This window comes from Puma concolor, chromosome C1 (assembly GCF_028749965.1).
Source record: "Puma concolor isolate L17-30 chromosome C1, mPumCon1.1.hap2, whole genome shotgun sequence".
NCBI lineage: Eukaryota > Metazoa > Chordata > Mammalia > Carnivora > Felidae > Puma > Puma concolor.
In genome coordinates, this window is record NC_141674.1 from 207,636,649 (window position 1) to 207,660,204 (window position 23,556).

The 23,556-nt window shown below is 45.4% G+C and overlaps 1 protein-coding gene across 1 annotated transcript in view; it reads left to right on the forward strand.

The window, feature by feature from the left end:
* SGPP2 (sphingosine-1-phosphate phosphatase 2) overlaps positions 1 to 23,556 on the forward strand; it is a 114,996-nt gene that overhangs the window by 10,656 nt on the left and 80,784 nt on the right. The gene's annotated exons all lie outside the window — the stretch shown is intronic.

Sequence of the window (23,556 nt, forward strand, 5' to 3'; positions counted from 1 at the left end):
GGGCTCCCCCTGCTGGCCGCTGGGTTTCTTTCCAAAGGAGGTTTCCTTTTACTAATTTTCATACCACAGTTTTAATCCTGGAACCCCATCATTACGGCCACAAACTGATTGGATTGGGGAGCAGCCCTCCAATCATTGGCAGCTTTCTATAGGCTGGTCAGCATCTGATGACACGATCTGGTGCGAGAACCTCACTGAGTTGGGACACTGCACCCTGGAGAGTTGACTGATGGGGCCAATCTCATTGCTCCCTGAGGGAGTCTGAATGCAAGACCCAGAGACAGGGACAGAAATGGTGGAGTGGTCCTGGACTTCAGAGAGAAAGAGGAGGCCAATGGCAGAAGCCTCGAGACAGAGAAAGCAGTGGAAAAGCAGAAGCCCAGGGTCGCAAGGAGGGCAGAAAGCCCACAGCAAGTGTGGAAGCAGAAGAGAAAACTCCAAGTGGAGCAGGAAGCTGAGGCTTGAGTGTGATGGGCGCCACTTCTGAGGGCAGGTGCTGGAGGGACTGTTGACCTTCAGGATGGAAGGGCTCAGGGGGGGCCTCAGGGACAGAGACTGGCTGTGTGGCTGCCAGAAGCCTTTCCTTCCTTCCTGAGGAATCACGTAACAAACTCCTCTCGCTGGAGGGGGCCGGTGTGGGTCTTCCCTTGCAAGCAGAATGTGCTGGTCCCCACTGCTTTGCCAACTTGCCCATAACTGCGATTAGATCATTAGTTTTATCCTTTTTGTGTAGTTGGCCGTGGGGCAGTGGTGGCAAGGGGCAGATCCCTCTTTCTCCTGTGCACCCCCAGGGCCTCAAACATGGCAGGTGCTTTCGTACTTGCTGTCGAACGAAGCACGTAGGAAAGGGTGTGCTGCACTCAACCTCTTTCTCGGCAGAAACGAGGTGGCCTGCTCTCTCCTGTGACAACCGGGTTCATTTTATCCCTGACTACCTGGCTGTGTCTTCTTTTAGCATAATGGGTTTTTTTGTTTGTTTTTGTTTTGTTTTGTTTTTTCAGTGCCAGGTCCTTCCTTTTTATCCAGGAAACTGATAAAGGGTTTTGATTAATGAACAACTTTTTAATTGGTCTACTTTCTTCGTTTGGACACCGCGGGGGGAGTTTAGGTATTGCATGACGTTGGTTACGGTAAAAATACTTGTCAGCTTAAAAAACTGTGATTACGGGGCGCCTGGGTGGCGCAGTCGGTTAAGCGTCCGACTTCAGCCAGGTCACGATCTCGCGGTCCATGAGTTCGAGCCCCGCGTCGGGCTCTGGGCTGATGGCTCAGAGCCTGGAGCCTGTTTCCGATTCTGTGTCTCCCTCTCTCTCTGCCCCTCCCCCATTCATGCTCTGTCTCTCTCTGTCCCAAAAATAAATAAACGTTGAAAAAAAAAAAAAAAACTGTGATTACATTACTATGTTTTGGAAAGCTGTCGACAGCAGGCCCTGTCTAATTCTAATTTTCTTGACTTATAATGAAGACATCAACATGTTTAAGTTTTTTAACAAAAGCACTTTCACTTCCGTTGTTCCAGTTTTTTGTCAATTATTAAACCCTCTGCTGTCCTGATAAGAATTCCGTCTTGAGCAAAGGCACTTTTGCATTTTATTTGGCACAGAATTTTCTTGGGAGAAAATACTGTCACGGTTTCCTGGCAACACATGCAGAGTGCTGCTTTCTGTGTTAGGAATCCAGGAAAATGCTAAAATCGGGGGCCTCCGCTGGTCTTTATTATTCTCCTCGCCTGGTGGGATACATTGCACACAGGAAGAAAAGGAGACACGGAAAAATCCAGTGACGACTATGAGGCACATTTTCTTCTCACTCCTGCTTCGAACTCGGTATGGACTCCTCAGCAAAGTGTTTTAAGAATCGAACTAAACAACTCACGCGCAGGGCAGGGTGGATGGAAGGGGAAGGAAATAACCACCTGAGATCTTGAGAGGGGGCAGAAAAGGGAGTAACGGTTTCCTTGAACCATTTTGAATATGGCCCCAAAGTCCCCAGATGCTCACTGGCATTTTTACACTCATTCGTTTAATACAACAAAACTACCCGTCAGATTCATTCTTGCTTTTGTTAATGCCACTTATTTTGGTGATCGTGTCGGCAGGAGAAATAAATGCACTCTCTGTAATCTTCAGGTATGTTTTGATTTTTCCACGTGGCAAAAATCTTCGTTGCCATAGAATTGTATGGGAAACAGCCCCCAAAGCAAGGACTCCTGTGGCTGAGAGGAAGACCGGGTTATGGTGAATAGAAGTCCCCCTGGGGTAGAACGTTGGGAACAGAGAGTCCAGGACCTCATTGGTGGAGAACACATTTCTTGGCAGTTAAAAAAAAAAAAAAAAAAAAAAAATCACCCTCTCTTACAAGGTGACTTAAAAGGTGGCCGTGAAATAGACATCAGAGATTTTGTTAAAAACATGACAAGTGAAAAGAGGCTCTGTTAGAAGTTGGGTTGTTTTTTTCCCCCCCCTTCTTTCTGAATTTTGATCTTTTGATGATTTTCGGCTAGGAAGATATCAAATATCTTGAAATTGATCTTTATAATTGTCAACTCTTTTTTTTTTTTTTTTTTAAATTTTTTTTTTCAACGTTTATTTATTTTTGGGACAGAGAGAGACAGAGCATGAACGGGCGAGGGGCAGAGAGAGAGGGAGACACAGAATCGGAAACAGGCTCCAGGCTCCGAGCCATCAGCCCAGAGCCCGACGCGGGGCTCGAACTCACGGACCGCGAGATCGTGACCTGGCTGAAGTCGGACGCTTAACCGACTGCGCCACCCAGGCGCCCCTATAATTGTCAACTCTTAAAGCAATTCGCGTTTATGTTAGCAATAGCGGAAGATGCCAAAAAGTAAAAAGAAGAAAACAAAAATCCTGCACGAATTTTGCAACCTGGGGAAAAAAATGTTAATGTCTTAGGCTTTTGCTTCCTTTTATTTCTGTGCAAATATAGAATGTGTAAGTTATGGATATGCATACGCGTACGATTTTGGAATTAGCTTTTTTTGCTACCATCATGAACATTTCCCCACATTACTGAACATACTTCAATTATGCGATTTTTCAGACTTGTGTTACAATTCAATAGGTGATAGGAATTTAAATTTTTTTCCAGTGGTCAAAAAAACTCCTGATGTACATATCTGGATTGTTTCAGCGTTTGTCTTTGTACTTCACCTGGAGTCTAAATGGCGAATTATTTCCTGAGAACCACAGAAGCAGCTGAATTCAGTTGTCACACTTACTGCCAAATGGCCTTCTGGAAAACGTATCTCAATGATCGCTCCAAACGGCAATCCAAGACAGCTAGCCCATGGTCAGCATTTAGTATGACCTTCCTTTTGTTTTTGTTTTCCTTGTTCTTTATTATAAGCTTGGGATAGTAAGTACACGGATCGTAAATGTGCGACTTGATGCGTCTGACTATGCGTCTCCCTCTCTGTGACTACGGCCCAGAGGAGGGTAGAGAACAATTCCAGAAAGTCAGAAGGCTCCCTCAGGCTCCCACCGAGCAGTAACACCCTCTCCCGGGGAACCACTCTTTGGCCTCCATCAACTAGGACTTAGTTTCATCTGCTCTCGAACGTCACATAAATGGAATCATACAGGATGTGTACCAGTGGTGGTTACATTTTTTATGCCACAGAGCATCCGTTGCACAAACGTATGACAATGGATCCTTGTTACAGACCGTTTATGGACATTTGGTTTTTTATGAAGCATCAAGTATTATTTTAAATATCTTTTACTCTTAACGTTTGATGTAATTTCAGATTTTTGCAAATTTGCAAAAATAGTACAGAAACATCCCTATGCGCCCTTGACCGCTGTTTTCCTAACGTCAGCATCATGTGTAACCACAGCACAGTTATCAGGGTAACGGTATGCAAGCCGTGGAGCTGTTCAGTTTTCATGAATCGCTCTCCTAATATCATTGGCTATCCAAGGATCTAATGCAGAAGCATAAACTGCACTTAGCTGATATGTCTCTTTAGTCCAACCAGTCCAATCCGGAAGTTCTTCCGTCTTTCTTCCTGAGCCACAATCAAGAGTCAGGCGCTCAACTGACTGAGCCGCCCAGGTGCTCTGAGAACAGCTAATTTTAAATTAAAAAAAAAAAAAGAGCATTTATTCATTTTTGAGAGACAGAGACAGAGGGCCAGCAGGGGAGGCACAGAGAGAGAGGGAGACACAGAATCCGAAGCAGGCTCCAGGCTCCGAGCCGTCAGCACAGAGCCCGACATGGGGCTCGAACCCACGAACCATGAGATCATGACCTGAGCCGAAGTCGGACGCTTCACTGCCTGAGCCGCCCAGGTGCCCTGAGAACAGCTAATTTTAAATTAAAAATGTAAAAGAGAATTCCCTGCATATTAAAAGTAAAGTAGCTTCCCCTTTCTTTCAACTGGACTGCCAATGACAATGGCTGAAGTTATGGCCAGGGAAGCTGAATGCAGGCACAAACCCAGAGTTGAATGGCGGCCTTTTCTGCTTTCAACGTCAACAATAGCAGTTCCCCCGAATGGCAAACCCACTGCATCTGTTTGGTAGATGGATGCCCTTCTCCCACTGGTGGTTTTCGTCACCAGAAAGCGTTTATCAAATATCTCATTGTAAAAGGTTTCTTCAACTATATTCTACAAAGGGAGAAACTTAATCATGACATCCAAAGGAGATCTTGAAAGTAATTAAAATTCCATATACTTGCGGACATGGAAATACTCGCCAAAAAAAAGTAATTTTAAAAATGAAAAATATCCAGAATATAATCCAAATTTCAAAAACTACACAAGCATACATTGAATATATATTCTTCAAGGATCTGGAATGATTTTTTACAATAAAAGGGTAGTGGTTTTATGTTTAGAGAACATTAAGCCATTTTCATTTTACTGAAAAAAATTTCCCCTGAGGATGTCTTATACTTTTGAGGAATATTAGTTACTAAGATTACTAACATTGTTCCACATAAAACTTTTTTTTTAATTACCATGGACATCTTTGCAACCAAATATCAGCAGGGTTGCTTGTGTTCCTACCTTGAGGGGATAGTTATTAAACCATTGGAAGTATACCAAAACTCTCTTAAATGAAACAAAATGGCTGCCCCCTCCATGCCTCTGCAGAAAGGCCCCGCGTGAAATTGCAGCACACCTTTTCCTGCTCGGACCAAACTACCGCATGAAATGCCTAGAACTTAAAACACATAATGCTTTTCTACACCCATGAGAATTCCTTAACGCACCGAGAAGAGTTTTGTCTCAAAAAGATCTCTCCTCTACTTGGCCAAAACTGTATTATTACAGAGTTCAGGAAAATCTTAAGAAAAAAAGATGTTGGGTGTTATCACCCAACCCTTCGGTCGATTTTTGGCAAGTAGTGTTTGCTGTTTCTTTAAAGGTTGTTTTGAAAGATCTCTTCCCCAACCCCCCTCCCCCACGGTAGACCCCTTCCTTTATTTAGATATTTTCTTTTTTTTAAATAATATTTTTGAGTTTTGATTACAGTCTTACACATATGATGCTAGATTTCCCCCCCTAGGTATTTGATGTTTTTGATGCTATTGTAAAAATCATTTTTAATATAATTCTGTGCTCTTGGTTTTGGGGGTAGATTCCCATGATTCATCGCTTACATCCAAGGAAGATTCCTTTTTATTGTTGTAGATCCAAACAGTTGTGACTGGGTTTTAGTTCTTGGCTCACCTTCAGGCAGTATCTGTGCATGCTTTGTGTTGGAACTCAGTTCGGCCTAATGTGATGACAGTGTTTAAAGTAAAGTTACCCTGAAGTGGGATTCTGCGTAGGGACATCACAGCCACCTTTGTCTATTGTTTGGTGTGGTTCTTATTTGAATAATATAAGAATTGGTCCATTTTTATTTTAAGATAAAGCATAATTACTAATTTCTTTTTTTTTTTTAATTTTTTTTTTCAACGTTTATTTATTTTTGGGACAGAGAGAGACAGAGCATGAACGGGGGAGGGGCAGAGAGAGAGGGAGACACAGAATCGGAAACAGGCTCCAGGCTCCGAGCCATCAGCCCAGAGCCCGACGCGGGGCTCGAACTCACGGACCGCGAGATCGTGACCTGGCTGAAGTCGGACGCTTAACCGACTGCGCCACCCAGGCGCCCCAACTAATTTCAAAGACCAAATGGATATTTTCTTTTATAAAAATTTTTTTTTAACGTTTATTTATTTTTGAGACAGAGAGAGACAGAGCATGAACGGGGGAGGGGCAGAGAGAGGGAGACACAGAATCTGAAACAGGCTCCAGGCTCTGAGCCATCAGCCCAGAGCCCGATGCAGGGCTTGAACTCACGGACCGCGAGATGGTGACCTGAGCTGAAGTCGGATGCTTAACCGACTGAGCCACCCAGGCGCCCCAGGATATTTTCTTTTAAAAACATGAATATTTCTTACTTCCCTAAAGAAATGTAAAATAATGTTTTCATATGATTTATTTTCATGCAATGTCAATTGGAGTCATATTAAGTCTATGGGTTAATTTGGAGGTAATTAACATCTTTATGATACAGAATCTTCTTATCCCCGAACGTTAGGACTTGCCGTTTATTTAACTCTTTTTAAATATCTTTCAGTAGAGTTTTATAGTTTTCTCCATAAATTCTTGCATCGCTTTTGCTAGATTGATTTCTTGACACCTTATGTTTTTGTTATTATTAAAACAATATTTTGAAATTGGTTTTCTGCTGGACTGTTGGAATGTAATTGAATTTTGTGTATTGATTTGGCAATCTTGCCAAACTTTTATTAATTCTAACAAATTGGCTCTCATTTCTTTGTGTTTGCTATGAAAAACAGTCAAAAAGAAGATTTTTGTTTTCCTTTTCAATTCCTTTACCTTTCATTTATTTCTTTTTTTCTACCTCACTGCATAGATAGGGCCTCCAGTATTATATGGAGGGAAGAAGGAGGGATAGCCCGCTTTCTTGCGGTGTCCTCGATTGTAAAGGAATGGTTTTTACATTTCCCTCCCTTTTAAAGCTTGTTTTCCAAGAGATGTACTCATGAATTTTGGCTTAATTATATTGGCTATTTTTTCTGTATTTAGTGAAAGGATCACATGCGGGTTTTTTAAAAGCTCCTTTAATCTTATAGAAGGTGAGTTAAAAAAGATTTTCTTTGTTGAATCCACATTCCATTTATGGAATTTACTCAGTCTGTGTCATGATACAATCAATAGCAATGTTGACTGCTTATAGCAGACATGACAAAAATATTACTTAGTAGAATTTTTGGAGTAATATACTTTATTATATTATTTTTTTTTAATTTTTTTTAATGTTTATTTATTTTTGAGACAGAGAGAGACAAAGCATGAACGGGGGAGGGCCAGAGAGAGGGAGACACAGAATCTGAAACAGGCTCCAGGCTCTGAGCTGTCAGCACAGAGCCCGACGCGGGGCTCGAACTCACGGACCGCGAGATCATGACCTGGGCCGAAGTCGGCTGCTTAGCTGACTGAGCCACCCAGGCGCCCCTATTATTATTATTATTTTTTTAATTTTAATTTTATTTTTATTGTTTTTATTTAAAAAAAATTTTTTTTAAATGTTTATTTACTTTTTGACAGAGAGAGAGACAGAGCATGAGCAGGGGAGGGGCAGAGAGAGAGGGAGACACAGAATCCTAAGCAGGCTCCAGGCTCTGAGCTGTCAGCACAGAGCCTGATGCGGGGCTCAAACTCACAGACTGTGAGATCATGACCTGAGCTGAAGTTGGATGCTCAACCAACTGAGCCACCCAGGCGCCCCTTATTTTTTTAATTTTAGAGAGAGAGAGAGCATGAGCAAAGGAGAGGGGCAGAAGGAGAGAGAGAGAGAGAGAGAGAGAGAGAGGCAGAGAGAATCTTTTTTTAATTTTTTTTTTCAACGTTTTTTATTTATTTTTGGGACAGAGAGAGACAGAGCATGAACGGGGGAGGGGCAGAGAGAGAGGGAGACACAGAATCGGAAACAGTTGAGGCAGAGAGAATCTTAAGCAGGCTCCATCCTCAGCACAGAGCCTGAAGCGGGGCTCGATCCCACGGCCCTGGGATCATGACCTGAGCTGAAATCAAGAGTCAGACGCTCAACCAACCGAGCCACCCAGGCGTCCCTGAAGTAGTGTATTTTAGAAGTATCTTCCTCCAGCCCCTTCTCCCACCCTTCTTGGCTTTCTTGGGTGATGTGTCCCATAAGCATTGGACAACATAACTGTGCAGGCCATCTTCATGGGTCTGTGAATATTGCGTATGTATCGTAAAATTTGCTTAATTACATAAATATCCTTGAACGTGAAAAACAAGTTTCTCTTGGCTGAATATCCAGAATGTCTTTTTAAAAAGTGGTTTCTTGGGGCGCCTGGGTGGCTCAGTCGGCTCAGTCGGTAGAGCGTCTGACTTCGGCTCAGGTCATGATCTCGCGGTCGGTGAGTTCGAGCCCCACGTCGGGCTGAGTGCTGACAGCTCGGAGCCTGGAGCCTGTTTCGGATTCTGTGTCTCCCTCTCTTTCTGCCCCTCCCCCGCTCATGCTCTGTCTGTCTGTCTCTCTGTCAAAGATAAAATACACATTAAAAAATTTTTTTCTTTTTTGGATATAAAGTGGTTTTTTTTTTTTTTTTTGCAATGTGTTCCTGAACTTCTATTTGAACTCTGAAGTGTGTAGCAGTTTATGGATCCACTATAATATAATGTAACATTGGAAAGGGTTGGCTCGGGGCCCTTAGCTTCCTCCAGAGCAGGACTATTTTATGGGGCTCAGTACTGCAAAGACTCCACCCACAGGCACAGCAAGGTCAGTCAGAGTGGGGCTTGAGTGAACAAACCTGAACTCAGAGTAACCAAATATTCAATCACAGTATTACATCAAGGAACGCCTCAGAAGGAATCGGCACATTTGAGCGCGGTGACCTTTAGAAAACACCCACACTTCAAAAGAAAATGACATTGTCAGTGCCTTCTCCCCTAAAAATAGTCACAATATTAAAATTGACAACATATCACGCGAATGGTGACTGCGTTGCGAAGTCGAAGGTATCGCGTCCTGAAGCCCAGGTATCCCCGGCTTTCCTCTGTGAATCTTTTCTTTAATTTCAGCTTATTACCGAAGGAAAGGATTTATGAGGGGCCAGCCTAGGGGGAGGGAAGAAGTGGTGCTTTTCTTCTTAAACTTCCGAACCACATCACCTTGGGCATATCACATGAGCTCTCCTGCCTTGCTTTTCTCATCTGTGAAATGGGGGAAATGATCGTCTAAACCTCCCAGGGTTCTGAGATGTGAGTAAGATCACTGGGGGTGCCAATGAGCGCCATATTGTGTCTGGCATGAAGTGAGCCCTCAAACGCCGTCTACCCCACCGTCTTTGCTGTCCGCCCACCACCCTTGCTTCAGCTCCTACTAGTCCTAATGCCCCTACTGCAGATTTTTTCCAACAGGTCTTTCCTGGAATAAATCTCACCTCTTTATGGTGGGGCATGAGCGGTGGGGCAGGAGGAGTGTTGGACCATCCGGGTCGTACAGATCTTCCTGTAGCATTTCAGAACGGCTTCCACCCTAAAACGGGGGCCAAGTACGTTTGAAATTGTATTGAAGTATGTTCAGGTTTGTATTCCTTCCTTCTGATAGTTTGCAGTATCCAGTCACTTGCCATAAAAATGCTTGCCCAAGTCCTGCTTCCCCTCATCTGAGCTTACTGAGTTATGGAACGTGTATTATAGAATGTTTTTTGCTCTGAGATAATATTACCAATGGTCAGCCAAATATACGAAGCACCTAACAGTATGCCGGCTCCTGAATTACCCTCTGAGTGCTCAGCAATGAATCTGCCCTGCTTACCATGCTGTTGAAGGCCTGTCAGTCCATCAGGGAGACAGGTAAACAGATGAACATAACATAGTGGGGAGAAAGGACAGATTCTGAGAGATCGTCAAGGTTCAGTTGAACGAGACCCTTCTTCCTCGGATCCTCCCTCCTTCCCCGTAAGAAAACTCTAAGTGAACATTTTGGAAGAAGTTGCTTCTAAGATTTCTGACGGACCCATTCAGAGGAGGTGAAACTTACCAAATATCCAGTTCAGACAGCTGACGTTCTCCGATTTTAGAAAACAAGGAATGTGATGTCATGTGGAAAACTATTCGTGGAGATTCTGTTTTATTACTGTAGATGACGTGTAGATTTCATGCTTAAGACTAGAGTATTGTAAGTGAAGAGAATTCAAAAATGGGAAAAGACATTGTATGCGTGAGGAAGACGATAATGCTTTGAGCATGTAGGTGCCAAGACTCCTGCCCTCCGACCCAGGAGAGCATTAACTATGCAGTGACTGGGAAAAGGGGCCCTTTATGTTTACCCTTTTCCTTTGACTGTGTGCAGAGTTTTGAGAATAAGGCCACACCTCCAGGTCCCCACATGGGTATGGTAATGGTCGTCCCATGTGGGGTGAAGGTGGTAACTAACTGTCGCAGCCGGGAGGTAACCTTGCCTAGGGTGGTGGCTCCCTCTTAACCACAAAGCAGCGCCTTGGCAGTCCAAATGTTGGCCACATACGTGCTTTGTTCCCATGTGGTTTTACCTTTCTAGAGGTAGTGAGACCTTTCTAGAATTTGTGGCTTCCGTGGTTTTTTTTTTAACTTTTATTTTGAGATAGAGGTAGGCGGGAGAGAGAGAGCGAGCGAGAGAGCAAGCAAGTGCAACTCGGGGAGGGGGCAGAGAGAGAGAGAGAATCCCAAGTAGGCTCCGTGCTGTCAGCACAGAGCCTGACACAGGGCTCGAACCCACGAATCACGAGATCATGACCTGAGCCAAAACCAAGAGTCTGAGACGAAATCAAGAGTGAGACACTCAACCAACTGAGCCGCTCAGGTGCCCTGATCCTTGTTCACTTTAAACAGGGCAACGGGATGAAGAATGCAGATGATGAGACGGTTAATTTGGGGACACAGTACAGTAGGGGTTGAAATGGTGAGAGACAGGAGGTGGGGGAATGGCCAGCGTCAGTGACTGAAGTGTTTTCCCTCGATTCTGGTATTGATGGGAGAAGGGAGACAGTGGGATGAATCAGAGGCACCAAAACCAAGTGACAGAACTTTTTTTTTTTTAATTACATGAGCAGTATGTATTTACTATAGGAGCTATAAATAACCAAAAGTTTGAAATGAAATGGTCAGTCTCAGCACCCAGCTCACCCATAGATACTCCCTGTCAGTATTTTGGGGTATAACTTTCTAGACACTTTTCCTGTGCATGTATTATAGGCATCTTTAATAAAAATACTGTTTTCCAACCTGAGTTTCCAGTTGACCTACCTAGAGCTTTGTCCCACATCTACAAATATTTATTTACAGTATTTTAATGACTACATAATATCCCATTTTCTATCCATTGTTTTTTGCCAGTCAATTAAAATCATTTCCATCTTTCCTGATAGTGTAAACTCTACAATAGGTGCCTGTGTGCGCGTCCTTATCGATTCGACTGAGACATTTTGAATGGATTCGCAGGACTTAGAGATAGATACCTTCTTGGCCTCTTGTATCCAAAGATAGCTCAGCATTCTGAGCCTGAAGAATTTGGAGTTATTGACAGAAATGAGAAAATATGGAAAGACGAAGAATTACAATTATAAAGAAGGGCACAGTTGATCCGTTAAGGTTTTTTTGTTGTTGTTTTTGGTTTTGTTTTGTTTTGCTTTTGTTTTTTTGCTACGGGTAACAGTAAGCCCTATTAAGAGTTGGCTTGAAATTTTTATTTTTTTCATGTAACAAATCTAGGGGTGGGGAATGCTGACATTTGTTCAGCCGCTTCACAATATCGTCGAGGACTCACGCTGCTGCTTTTTGCTTCTCCCTCCTTAGTTTGTTGGCTTGTTGTCTCATGATGTGAAGATGGCTGCTGTTGCTCCTGGCATCATAGCCATGTTCAAGTTAGGAAGGAGGTGGGAGTAATGACAGCTGTCTCTGTCCTTTTTACAAAGAAAACCGAAGCTTATCCGGAAGCTCCTCCCTACCTCCTTACTTCTCACTGGCTGGAGTGGGTGGGGTGACACGGCCGCCCCCCAACTGCAAGTAAGTTAGAGAAAGGAGGCCGTACAATTGTCCAGATTGACTTGCCCCATTGCCTGAGGCTCGACCTGAGTTTGGGCTCTGCTAACAAGCCAGAGGGGGCCGTGGGGCGGCATCTAGTAAGCAGTTCACGATGTCTCTGATTGCTATGCTTTGAAGAGCTGAGTTCCCGGGACATTTCGGAGGTATTGCCGGGGGCAGCAGGGAACCCTGGGAGCCAGGCCCAGGCTGCACGGTGGAAGAGAGGAACGGAAGGGCCATCGCATGCCCATAGAAGGAACCACGGTAGATAAGTCAGGCACACGGGACAAAGTTGAATGGCAGATTATTCAGTTTGACAGAGCAAACTGTGACAAGTGGGAAGAACAGTACATTTATGTATTTATTTCCCCCGCCCCTTTATTACGCGGTATACTGGTGCTCTTATCTCCTCCTCCTAATGAGAACCTCTCCTTCTCCAAATATTACCGAGGGCTTTCCCTGTGCCGAGCTGGGCGCTGGGGATCCAGGGGTGAAACAGGAGCGCAGAAGCCCGTGCACTGTTGGGTTTACAGACCAGCGAACGTGGCAGAATAGCAACCGGAGAAGCAGCTGCTGTCGGGTGGGCAGTAGCACCACGAGGACACACGCAGCTGGACAAAGGGGCGCGGTGTGCCTCCGGCACCCGCAGCAAGCCGGCTGCTGTCACCGCCTTACTGCTGAGGACACTGAGGCAGGCAGGCCGGTGTCCACGGCGGTACTCGGCAGCGCCTGGCCTCCGATCCAGATCGGGTTCCAGGGCACGTACTTGGGAACCTGCTTTTTGCCGTGACTTCTCGGCCGCCGCCAGCCAAGCACGGTGGTCGAAATCGCTGTATTGCATGCCGTGAGCTGCCCGGACCCACCAGGACCAGGTTTGGGCGCAGGATGAAGGCACGGCTCAGAGATTCCAATCTGTGAACCGCCCCCCCCTCCCCCCCACCGCTTGGGTTTGAACAAGTACTGACAGGTGCATAAACTTGGACAAGTTAGCCTCGGCGCGGCTGAATCGAGTCCCTGCCTAGGAAGAGCATCCGAGACAGTGCAGGTGATGGGAACACGGCAAGTGCTTAGTAAGCACTTAAGAAGTGTGCATTGTTACCTTTGCTGGCTTTTAGAGGCTCTTGGCGTCCTTCGATGTTCTGCTCACAATGCAGAGCCAGTCTCGGGAAGACCTCATTTCTTTTTTTTTTTTCCTGTGCAGACGCCTCGCATTCACAAATGTATAAACTGCAAACAGCCTAGTGGCCCGGGGGGGGGGGGGGATCGTGTTCTCCTGATGGCACATTTCTAAAGCACAGCATGCTCAAAATTTTATCTTCCCATTCGACATGCTTTTGCAGACGGCACAATATGGAACTGGTCAGACCCCTAATTATGACAGTGCTCCAGAGCCAGAACCCAATCATCCAGTTGACAAAGAACTTGGGACAGAGGAAGGTGGCCAGCTGTTCCCCATCTCCAGTGAGTAGAGAGTAGGAGGCAATGGCTTTAAGCTGCGTGAAGGATTTGGGTTATTTATGGCGGAATTTCCTGACGGCGAAGGTTGCTGAACATTAGGGCTGGATGAGAGAGCAGGGTTGTAGAATTCCCGTCTGTGGAGATTGTGCAGCACGTTCTTGTGTGTGTGATTCCTGCAGGTGGGGTCTTCCAGCCACACCATCTGTCTCCTGTCTCCCTTTCTACCCATGTGGTGCTCGTGACCAAGTGACCCTTCTCAGAAAGACTAGGGAGGCGGAGGCTGGTCTGCAGAGAAGGGAAGGAGCCATCTTGGTGAGGACACCAAGGAGCCATTCTGGGTGAGGACACATGAGCACGAACTGGGCTAGTGCACCTTGCACCGACAAACCCACCCAGGCCAGGTGAGAAGCAGAGATGGTCCAGTTGAGCGCTTGGCTGGACGCGGAGAACATAGGACAGCCCCGTAGGAGGATCACGGATTCTCCTCACAGGGCCCGTGGGCACTGTTGCTGGCCTTCAATCCTTCAAAGACGGACAGAATCTAGGGAGTCTGAACATTCTGGCAACGAACGTTGCAAAAGCCAGTTACGTGTAGGCTAACGTGAGTGGATCCCTCGGCCGTAATTCGGAGCGCGGGGTGCTCTTCTGTGGCCCCTTCGATGCCAGGCCCTGTTGGCAAAGAGAGGAAAATGAGCACGTCTCCAAGTTCAAACAGGGGCTCAAGGCAGCAGGATCCCGCCTCCAGGTGAGAACCTCCGTAGTCCTGGCTTAGGACCCTACAACTGCCGTCTTGTAGCTCAATCAAATGTTGTCAGTCAAGAATCTCAGCCTCGGGGCGCCTGGGTGGCGCAGTCGGTTAAGCGTCCGACTTCAGCCAGGTCACGATCTCGCGCTCCGTGAGTTCGAGCCCCGCGTCAGGCTCTGGGCTGATGGCTTGGAGCCTGGAGCCTGTTTCCGATTCTGTGTCTCCCTCTCTCTCTGCCCCTCCCCCGTTCATGCTCTGTCTCTCTCTGTCCCAAAAATAATAAACGTTAAAAAAAAAAAAAAAATTAAAAAAAAAAGAATCTCAGCCTCCCCTGAGACTAGGAGAACATTCACCAACTGCTCCAGAGCCCCACGTTATTTCCTAGCGAACCACGCCTGGTGGACAAGGACGACATCAGCAGTCACGTGGTCAGCGTCCAAGTCCCATAAAGCCCGCCCTTCCCAAGACTAATGGCTCTGACACTGTGGAAGCTCTCTTATCCGTCATAAAGGCATTTGTGGAAACTTCTCAGAGGCCATCCTCCTCTCTTCCCATCTTCCACGTAGTTAATAGGCTGCCATTTTCTACAAACACAGTTTATTATTTTTTTAAGTTTATTTGTTTTTGAGAGATTGCGCGTGCAAATGAATGAGAGGCAGAGAGAGGGAGAAAGAGAGAGAGAGAGAGAGAGAGAGAATCCCATGCAGGCTCCACACTGGCAGCAAGGAGCCCCAAGCAGGGCTCGGGCTCACCCCGATGCGAGGCTCGAACTCCCAAACTGTGAGATCATGACCTGAGCCAAAGTCGGAGGCTGGACCCACTGAGCCACCCAGGCGCCCCACATATGATCGGTTTAAGACTAAAGGGACATCGCTGAGGATAGGACGATTGTTATCCACAGGCAGGCAGAGAGATTGCCTCTCCAAAGCAGGAAGAGCTCAGCTGAGGTCAGGATCCCAGATTCCACAAGGATTCTGGCGGAGATCATCTTGCTTACTGATGGGGCGGTTGCCTTAAAAGGTGTACTGATGGGAGAGCGGCTGGCAGACCTCGTCACGGGACCCAGGAGGGACCCACCTCCGACACCATGTCTCCCCTGAAGTCCCAGCTGGACTCCTGGAGGTGGGGAGCTTGTGTGTGGAGCCTTGGTCATGTGAGAGTAGAAAGAGAGGCATGAGAACACCCTGCTTTTCTGTCTCCTGCCTTCCTGTGTGTCCTAAAACTCAAACTCAAACCGGAGGATATCTCCAGTCAGTTCTGAGAGCCCTCTGGGTAAATAGGGTAACAGATTCCTTCTTTTTTTTTTTTTTTTAACCATTGAAGGTTTATCCTGTCCTGAGTTATAAATATCAACCTCTTTGCGTATCTCCTTCATAGCATAAAAAACTGTATTCTGACCAAATGGATAACACTTTCTTCACTCCGCCATTTCTTCACTCCGAGTAAGCAACAGAAAATGAATCGAAACCATACTAAAGAGAAGAGAGGGAGGAAAAGCTGGAGTCAGAGACTTAAAAAAAAAACACAACTCCGCTCTAAACTTTCCAGAAGCAATTTTTCAGAGTACCAGTGAAATCAATCATCTGGGGGATGTTTTGAAGGGAGAAAAGTGCTCTATAAAATGACTAGTGTATTTTCTCCGTGTGATCTGAAAAAAAAAAAAAGTATAATCCGTTTCTCGCCCCATTGATGGCAAATACTTTGACAGTCATATTAATATTTAGAAGGCACCTGTGATGTATGGCATTCTCCAGCTGCCTCTTTATCTAGTCTAATACGTGTATAAAAAATTATTTTGATGTGCCAAGAGCCCAAATCCTCTGCATTATCCGTGGCTGGCTTGGAAAGTGTGGAACAGATGTCTGAGGGGCTGAAGTGCTCAGCCCTGAGCTGTTCTGGGAACCACAGCCACCTCCGATACAAATGCCCCTTCTCTTATCTGAGGGGAAAGAATTCAGGGCTTGCCATGGTTTCCCGTTGACTGTAGCCTCTTAGCAGCTCTGAGCTTCAGGTTTCAGACTGATAACATGACAAAGGCACGAAAACTAAAAGAAGATAGATCTCCAACGTCTTAAGTGAATGAAAGGAAGGAAGAGAAGGAAAAGAACAGTGATACGTTGATTTAAAACTGAGTCTTCGTGGGGCGCCTGGGTGGCTCAGTCGGTTGAGCGTCCGACTTCGCTCAGGTCACGATCTCACGGTCTGTGAGTTCGAGCCCTGCATCAGGCTCTGTGCCAACAGCTCAGAGCCTGGAGCCTGCTTCGGATTCTGTGTCTCCCTCTCTCTCTCTGGCCCTCCCCCCCATTCATGCTCTGTCTCTCTGTCTCAAAAATAAATAAATGTTAAAAAAAAAAAATTAAAACTGAGTCTTCGTGGGGGCACCTGGGTGGCTCGGTTGGTTGAGTGCGGGACTTTGGCTCAAGTCATGATCTCGCTGTTCGGAAGTTCGAGCCCCGTGTCGGGCTCTATGCTGACAGCTCAGAGGCTGGAGCCTGCTTCAGATTCTGTGTCTCCCTCTCTCTCTGGCCCTCCCCCCCATTCATGCTCTGTCTCTCTCTGTCTCAAAAATAAATAAATGTTAAAAGAAAAAAAATTAAAACTGAGTCTTCGTGGGGGCACCTGGGTGGCTCGGTTGGTTGAGTGCGGGACTTCGGCTCAAGTCATGATCTCGCTGTTCGGAAGTTCGAGCCCCGTGTCGGGCTCTGTGCTGACAGCTCAGAGGCTGGAGCCTGCTTCGGATTCCGTGTCCCCTTCTCTCTCTCTACTCCTCCCCCACTTGTGTTGTCTCTCTGTCTCAAAAATAAACTTAAAAAAAAAATGCATCCCCATAATCAGTGAGTGTGGTAGCAGGGTACATGGGAACGTATTGCCTAGCGGTGGTTGTTGGGTGCCTGGTGGGGTGATGGGTCATTACCACGGTCAACAGCTTCCGTTCACTCAGCACTTTCTATATGCCAGGCGCTGTTCTAAATACTTCATGCGCATGGATGCATTTAATTTTCACAGCTCTGGAAGGTTGACGTTTTCGTCAGGGAGCCAGGGCCACACAGCTAGTGGATGGCAGAGCGAGGATCGAAACCCCAGTGTTCAGCCAGGGGGCCGAACTGCCTCTTTTGATTAGGCTGCCGGAGGCCATCTGGTAAATTTCCAAGACAGTGCAGGCATTTTTGTGAACATTTTGACTCTATCACGTCACTTTCTTCTGTAAAGGTCCCTTTGGGACCTCCAGGAATGAGACCTCTTCTACTTTGTGTCTTTTTTTTTCTTTTTCTTTTTTTTTTTTTTTTTGCCAATGCAAATCGGGGACTTTTCTCTTAAACCTGCCAATAGTCTGAAGGTAGAGGGAGGGGGCGCGGGGGCGTTTTTGTCTTTCTGACAGAGATAAGGGAAGATGTATCCCCGCTGGCTCAGTGGATATTGTTCCTCTTGCCACGGTTCCGCGTTTTATATCCTTCTCTGGGAGTCAGACTCTGGAGAAAGGCAGCCAAGGTGAACTTGGCTACGGCTCTCTGCCACGGTGGAAGCCTTGATCCAGGAGAACCTCGGAGAGAAAGGAAGGAGTTCAGGGCTAATATGACTCTACCTTGTGATAAACTTTGAAGTGGCCTGTTAGGCAAGGTCCTCACCTTGATGCAAATTAGATTTCTCCTAACCGTGAACCACAGAGGTTTCATAGGTAAGGGGGACCCAAAATACATGTGGATTTGTTCCTGGATAGTTGTGCTTCTTAGACTCGATTCCTAGGCTTTTTTGCTTGATTAGCTAGAAACTCGGCCGAGTCTGAGCCTCGGTTAGCTCTTCTGAAAATAAGGCAATTGGACCAAACAGTGGACCTTTAAAAAAAATAAATAAATAAACCAGTTTGGGCCCCACTCCTGATCTGATAGATCAGACTGACTCTAGTGAGGTCAGGCATGTGTGTTTTCCACAACTCCCCGGGTGACCATTAAGAACTTCTGGGGGAGGGGCGCCTGGGTGGCGCAGTCGGTTAAGCGTCCGACTTCAGCCAGGTCACGATCTCGCGGTCCGGGAGTTCGAGCCCCGCGTCGGGCTCTGGGCTGATGGCTCAGAGCCTGGAGCCTGTTTCCGATTCTGTGTCTCCCTCTCTCTCTGCCCCTCGCCCGTTCATGCTCTGTCTCTCTCTGTCCCAAAAATAAATAAACGTTGAAAAAAATAAAATAAAAAATAAAAAAATTTTTTAAAAAGAACTTCTGGGGGCACCTGGGCAGCTCAGTCGGTTAAGCGTCCAAATCTTGGTTTCCGCTCAGGTCACGATCTCGTGGTTCATAAGTGTGAGTTCCAAATCAGACTCTGTGCTGACAGCGTCGAGCCTGCTTGGGATTCTCTCTCTCTCTCTCTCTCTCTCTCTCTGCCTCTCTCTGCCTCTCTCTGCCCCTCTCTGCCCCTTCCCCACTTACACTCTCTCTTCTCTCTCTCCTTCTCAAAATAGATAAATAAACTTAAAAAAGAACTTCTAGATCGTTCTAAGACCCCTTCTATCCAAACTGCATGCTGACAGCAGGCTCACCCTTTGTTGCTCTGTTTGTTCGTTCAACAAGTGTTCATCGGATGCTTGCTATGTGGGAGCAGAACAGCAGCCACTGTGCTGGATGCTGGGGATTCCACAGGAAGGCGTTGGTCAGGCTCACTGCCTTCAGCGAGCTTGCTGCCTAGTGTAGACAAACAGGTAAAAGAGTGAGAAACTCCCAGGTGGGAACCATGAAGAGAATAGAATAGGGTTGTGCAGTGGGAGCCACTGAGAGGGTGGCCAGAAAAGGCGTCTCCAAGGGGAGGCTTTGAGGGGCTGGTATCTCAGAATTGAGAAGGAGGAGCCAGCCAGTGAGGCTGGAACATGCTTAAGGAACAAGTATTAAAAGAAGGCCAGAGGGACTGTTGTTCAACATAGTATTGGAAGGTCCTCGCCTCAGCCATCAGACAGCAGAAAGGAATAAAAGACATTCAAATCGGCCAGGAGAAGGTCAGACTTTCACCCTTTGCAGATGGCATGATACTCTACATGGAAAACCCAAAAGAGTCCACCAAAAAACTGCTAGAACTGATCCATGAGTTCAGCAAAGTCGCAGGATATAAAATCGATGCACAGAAATCAGTTGCATTCCTACACACCAATAATGAAGCAACGGAAAGAGAAATCAAGGAATCGATTCCATTTACAGCTGCACCAAAACCCATAAAATACCTAGGAATACACATAACCAAAGACGTGAAAAATCTATACACTGAAAACTATGGAAAGCTTATCAAAGAAATTGAAGAAGACACAAAGAAAAAGGAAAAATATTCCATGCTCCTGGATAGGAAGAACAAACTTGTTAAAATGTCAATACGACCCAAAGCAATCTACATATTCAATGCAATCCCTATCAAAATAACACCAGCATTCTTCACAGAGCTACAGCAAACAGTCTTACAATTTGTATGGAACCAGAAGAGACCCCGAATAGCCAAAGCAATCTTGAAAAAGAAAATCGAAGCTGGAGGCATCACAGTCCCAGACTGTAAGATGTATTTCAAAGCTGTAATCATCAAGACAGTCTGGTACTGGCACAAAAACAGACACTCAGGTCAATGGAACAGAATAGAAAACCCAGAAATGGACCCACAAACGTATGGCCAACTAATCTTTGACAAAGCAGGAAAGGATATCCAGTAGAATAAAGACAGTCTCTTCAAGTGGTGCTGGGAAAACTAGACAGCAACATGAAAAATGAACCTCTCTTACACCAGACACAAACATAAACTCAAAATTGATGAAAAACCTCAATGTAAGACAGGAAGCCATCAAAATCCTCGAGGAGAAAGCAGCCAAAAACCTCTTTGACCTTGGCCACAGAAATCTCGTACTCAACACGTCTCCAGAGGTAAGGGAAACAAAAGCAAAAATGAACTATTGGAACCTCATCAAAATAAAAAGCGTCTGCACAGTGAAGGAAACATTCAGCAAAACTAAAAGGTAACCTATGGGATGGGAAAAGATATTTGCAAACGACATATCATATAAAGTGTTAGTATCCAAAATCTATAAAGAACTTATCAAACTCAACACCCAAAAAAACAAAGAATCCAGTGAAGAAATGGGCAAAAGACATGAATAGACAATTTTCCAAAGAAGACCTCCAGATGGTGAATAGATACATGAAAAAATGCTCAACCTCGCTCATCATCAGGGAAATACGAATCAAAAACACAATGAGATACCACCTCACACCTGTCAGAATGGCTAACATTAACAACTCAGGCAACGACAGATGTTGGCGAGGATGCGGAGAAAGAGGATCTCTTTTGCATTGTTGGTGGGAATGCAAGCTGGTGCAGCCACTCTGGAAAACAGGATGGAGGTTCCTCAAAAAACTAAAAATAGAACTACCCCACAACCCAGCAATTGCACACTAGGTATTTACCCTAGGGGTACAGGTGTGCTGTTTTGAAGGGGCACATGCACCCCAATGTTTATAGCAGCGCTATTGACAATAGCCAAAGTATGGAAAGAGCCCAAATGTCCATGGACAGATGAATGGATAAAGAAGATGTGGTACACATGTGATACACACACAATGGAATATTACTCGGCAACCAAAAAGAATGAAATCTTGCCATTTGCAACTACGTGTATGGAACGGGAGGGCATTATGCTGAGGGAAATTAGTCAGAGAAAGACAAGTATCATACGACTTCACTCACACGAGGAATTTAAGATAGTAAACAGATGAACGTAAGGGAAGGGAAGCAAGAAGAATATGAAAACAGGGAGGGGGACAAAACAGAAGAGACTCTTCAATTTAGAGAACAAACTGAGGGTTGCTGGAGGGGCTGTGGGAGGGGGCATGGTCTAAATGGGGAAGGGACATTAAGGAATCTGCCCCTGGAATCATTGTTGCACTATATGCTAACCAACTTGGATGTAAATTAAACAATAAATAAATTTTTTTTTTTAATTTTTTTTTTCAACATTTTTTATTTATTTTTGGGACAGAGAGAGGCAGAGCATGAACGGGGGAGGGGCAGAGAGAGAGGGAGACACAGAATCGGAAACAGGCTCCAGGCTCCGAGCCATCAGCCCAGAGCCTGATGCGGGGTTCGAACTCACGGACCGCGAGATCGTGACCTGGCTGAAGTCGGACGCTTAACCGACTGCGCCACCCAGGCGCCCCAAACAATAAATAAATTTAAAACAAAAGAAGGCCAGAGGGGTTGGAGCATAGAAAAGGAGGTGGGCCCCTAGAGAGAAAGGAAAGATGTGCAGTGGTCAGACCTCCAGCCTTGAACATGCATTTGGACTCCCAAATGCAAGGGAGAGTCGTTCGTTGGAGGGTGGAGCCACTGTTTGTTTTGTTTGTTTTTAGAAATGAATTGGTTCTCTCTGCTTTACATTTTTTTAAATGTTTATTTTTGAGAGAGAGAGAAAGAGTACAAGTGGGGGAGGGGCAGAGAGAGAGGGAGACAGAATCTGAAGCAGGCTCCAGGCTCCGAGCTGTCAGCGCTGAGCCCGATGGGGGTCAAACTCACCAACCACGAGATCATGACCTCAGCTGAAGTTGGACGCTTAGCCTACTGAGCCACCCAGACCCTCCTCTGCTTTACATTTGAATAAAGTCATTTTGGCTCCTCTATGATACTTGACGAGGAGGATTTATGAAATTATCACTTGATATTTGACCAGTTGGGCCTTTTTAAACCGAGAATAACTCACACACCACCCAATTCACCCTTTTAGAATGTCTAACTCCGTGGTTTTTAGTACATTAGCCAAGCTGTGAAGTATCTGTGCAGCTATGTAGATAATGTATCACCACGCTCCACTTTTAGAATTTAAGAATAAATTGCGTTAAGTTGCAAAAATGTGACCGTATAAGAAATCATAGTAGCAACAACAGAGTTAAAGCAGGCTTGACTGGAACTATAGAAGAAAACATGAAAACTCTCTTCCCATTCAGCACATGCATTGGAACTTTCTGTGCTGTCCAAATTGGTAGCCATTAGTCACATGGGGCTGTTGAGCGCTGGAAATGTGACTAGTACAACTAACTGGATTTTTTAATCTAATTAAATTTAAATGTAAATGGCCACATATGGCTACCATATTGGATGGAGCAGCCGTATGGCAACTTACAAATTCATTCTTATCTGAGATCATCTTTCCCATGTCCCCTAGCTCCCCGGTTTCCAAAATGATTGAAATTTCGAAACATGTGCTATACAAATTGTTGTATTTAAATTTAATCCTCACTACAAAGAAAGAGCTACAGAGTTCCCACAAGGAATCCAGATGATGGGGTGGGGAGCAGGGGGAGGCAGAAGGGCTAGGGGGGCCTGTTCTGCAAATACATCTGAGTGGGAGGCAGTTTGCTTGGCATCAGGCATGGGTGACATCTGTACCCTCACGGGAGGGCAGAGGAAGGTTGTGAGCTTGGCCTTGGCTTCACAGCTCAGCAGGAAAAAAAGTAATTCCAGAACCAGAATAGTTTGGAGGGCGCAAAAGTGAGGTTACTTCTCCTGCTCAGATGTTGGGTTGTGTGTGCCAAGAACAAAATCGCCCCCTTCTAGAATTCTGTTACCAAACCATCAGTTACGAAGAATTGGACAGCCAGGAGAGACTCTGCAAACTCTCATGCTTAAACTCATTAAGTTTCTTCTTTCCCCCCAAAGTTCTAGTTAAGCTGTTTCTGTTATTCAAAAAAAAACAAACAAAAAAAAAACTAGTTTCCAGCGGCTTGCTTTTTTTCCCCAACGATGTCCTTTTCCATCTTTTAGAAGAAAAGTAGCTCAGGAGTGCCTTTTCTCATTGCTTTTTAATTCCTGGGAGTTCCCCCCAAACACAACCCCCTTTTGTTTTAATCACCTTTTGTTTTGCAAATACGAGGCAAACATGAAAACTAACACATTTAAGATGATTCTTATCCTAAAGCTTCCTGTACTGTTTTGGAGCAAAAATAAATCCTTGGTATTTATTATTGTATGAAGTAATGAAAAGATAAGATGGCCTTTAATGAATAATTAACGTTTACCTATAAAATCTGACATGCTGGGGAGATCAGAAATACTCACTGCTTGATAAACTTAGAAGAAGAAAAAATGATCGACCTCTAAACCTGCAGGGTTTTAGGACAAGCGCACAACGGCACACAGAGATCCCATAGGTCAACATATTTTAAAGTCGTTCATTTAGCTGACGGAGCATTAAGTATGACACGTTGTGACCTCCTACTTTGACATCTGTATCTTCCCGCGACCTGGTAAGCCGGGTTCTTGTTTA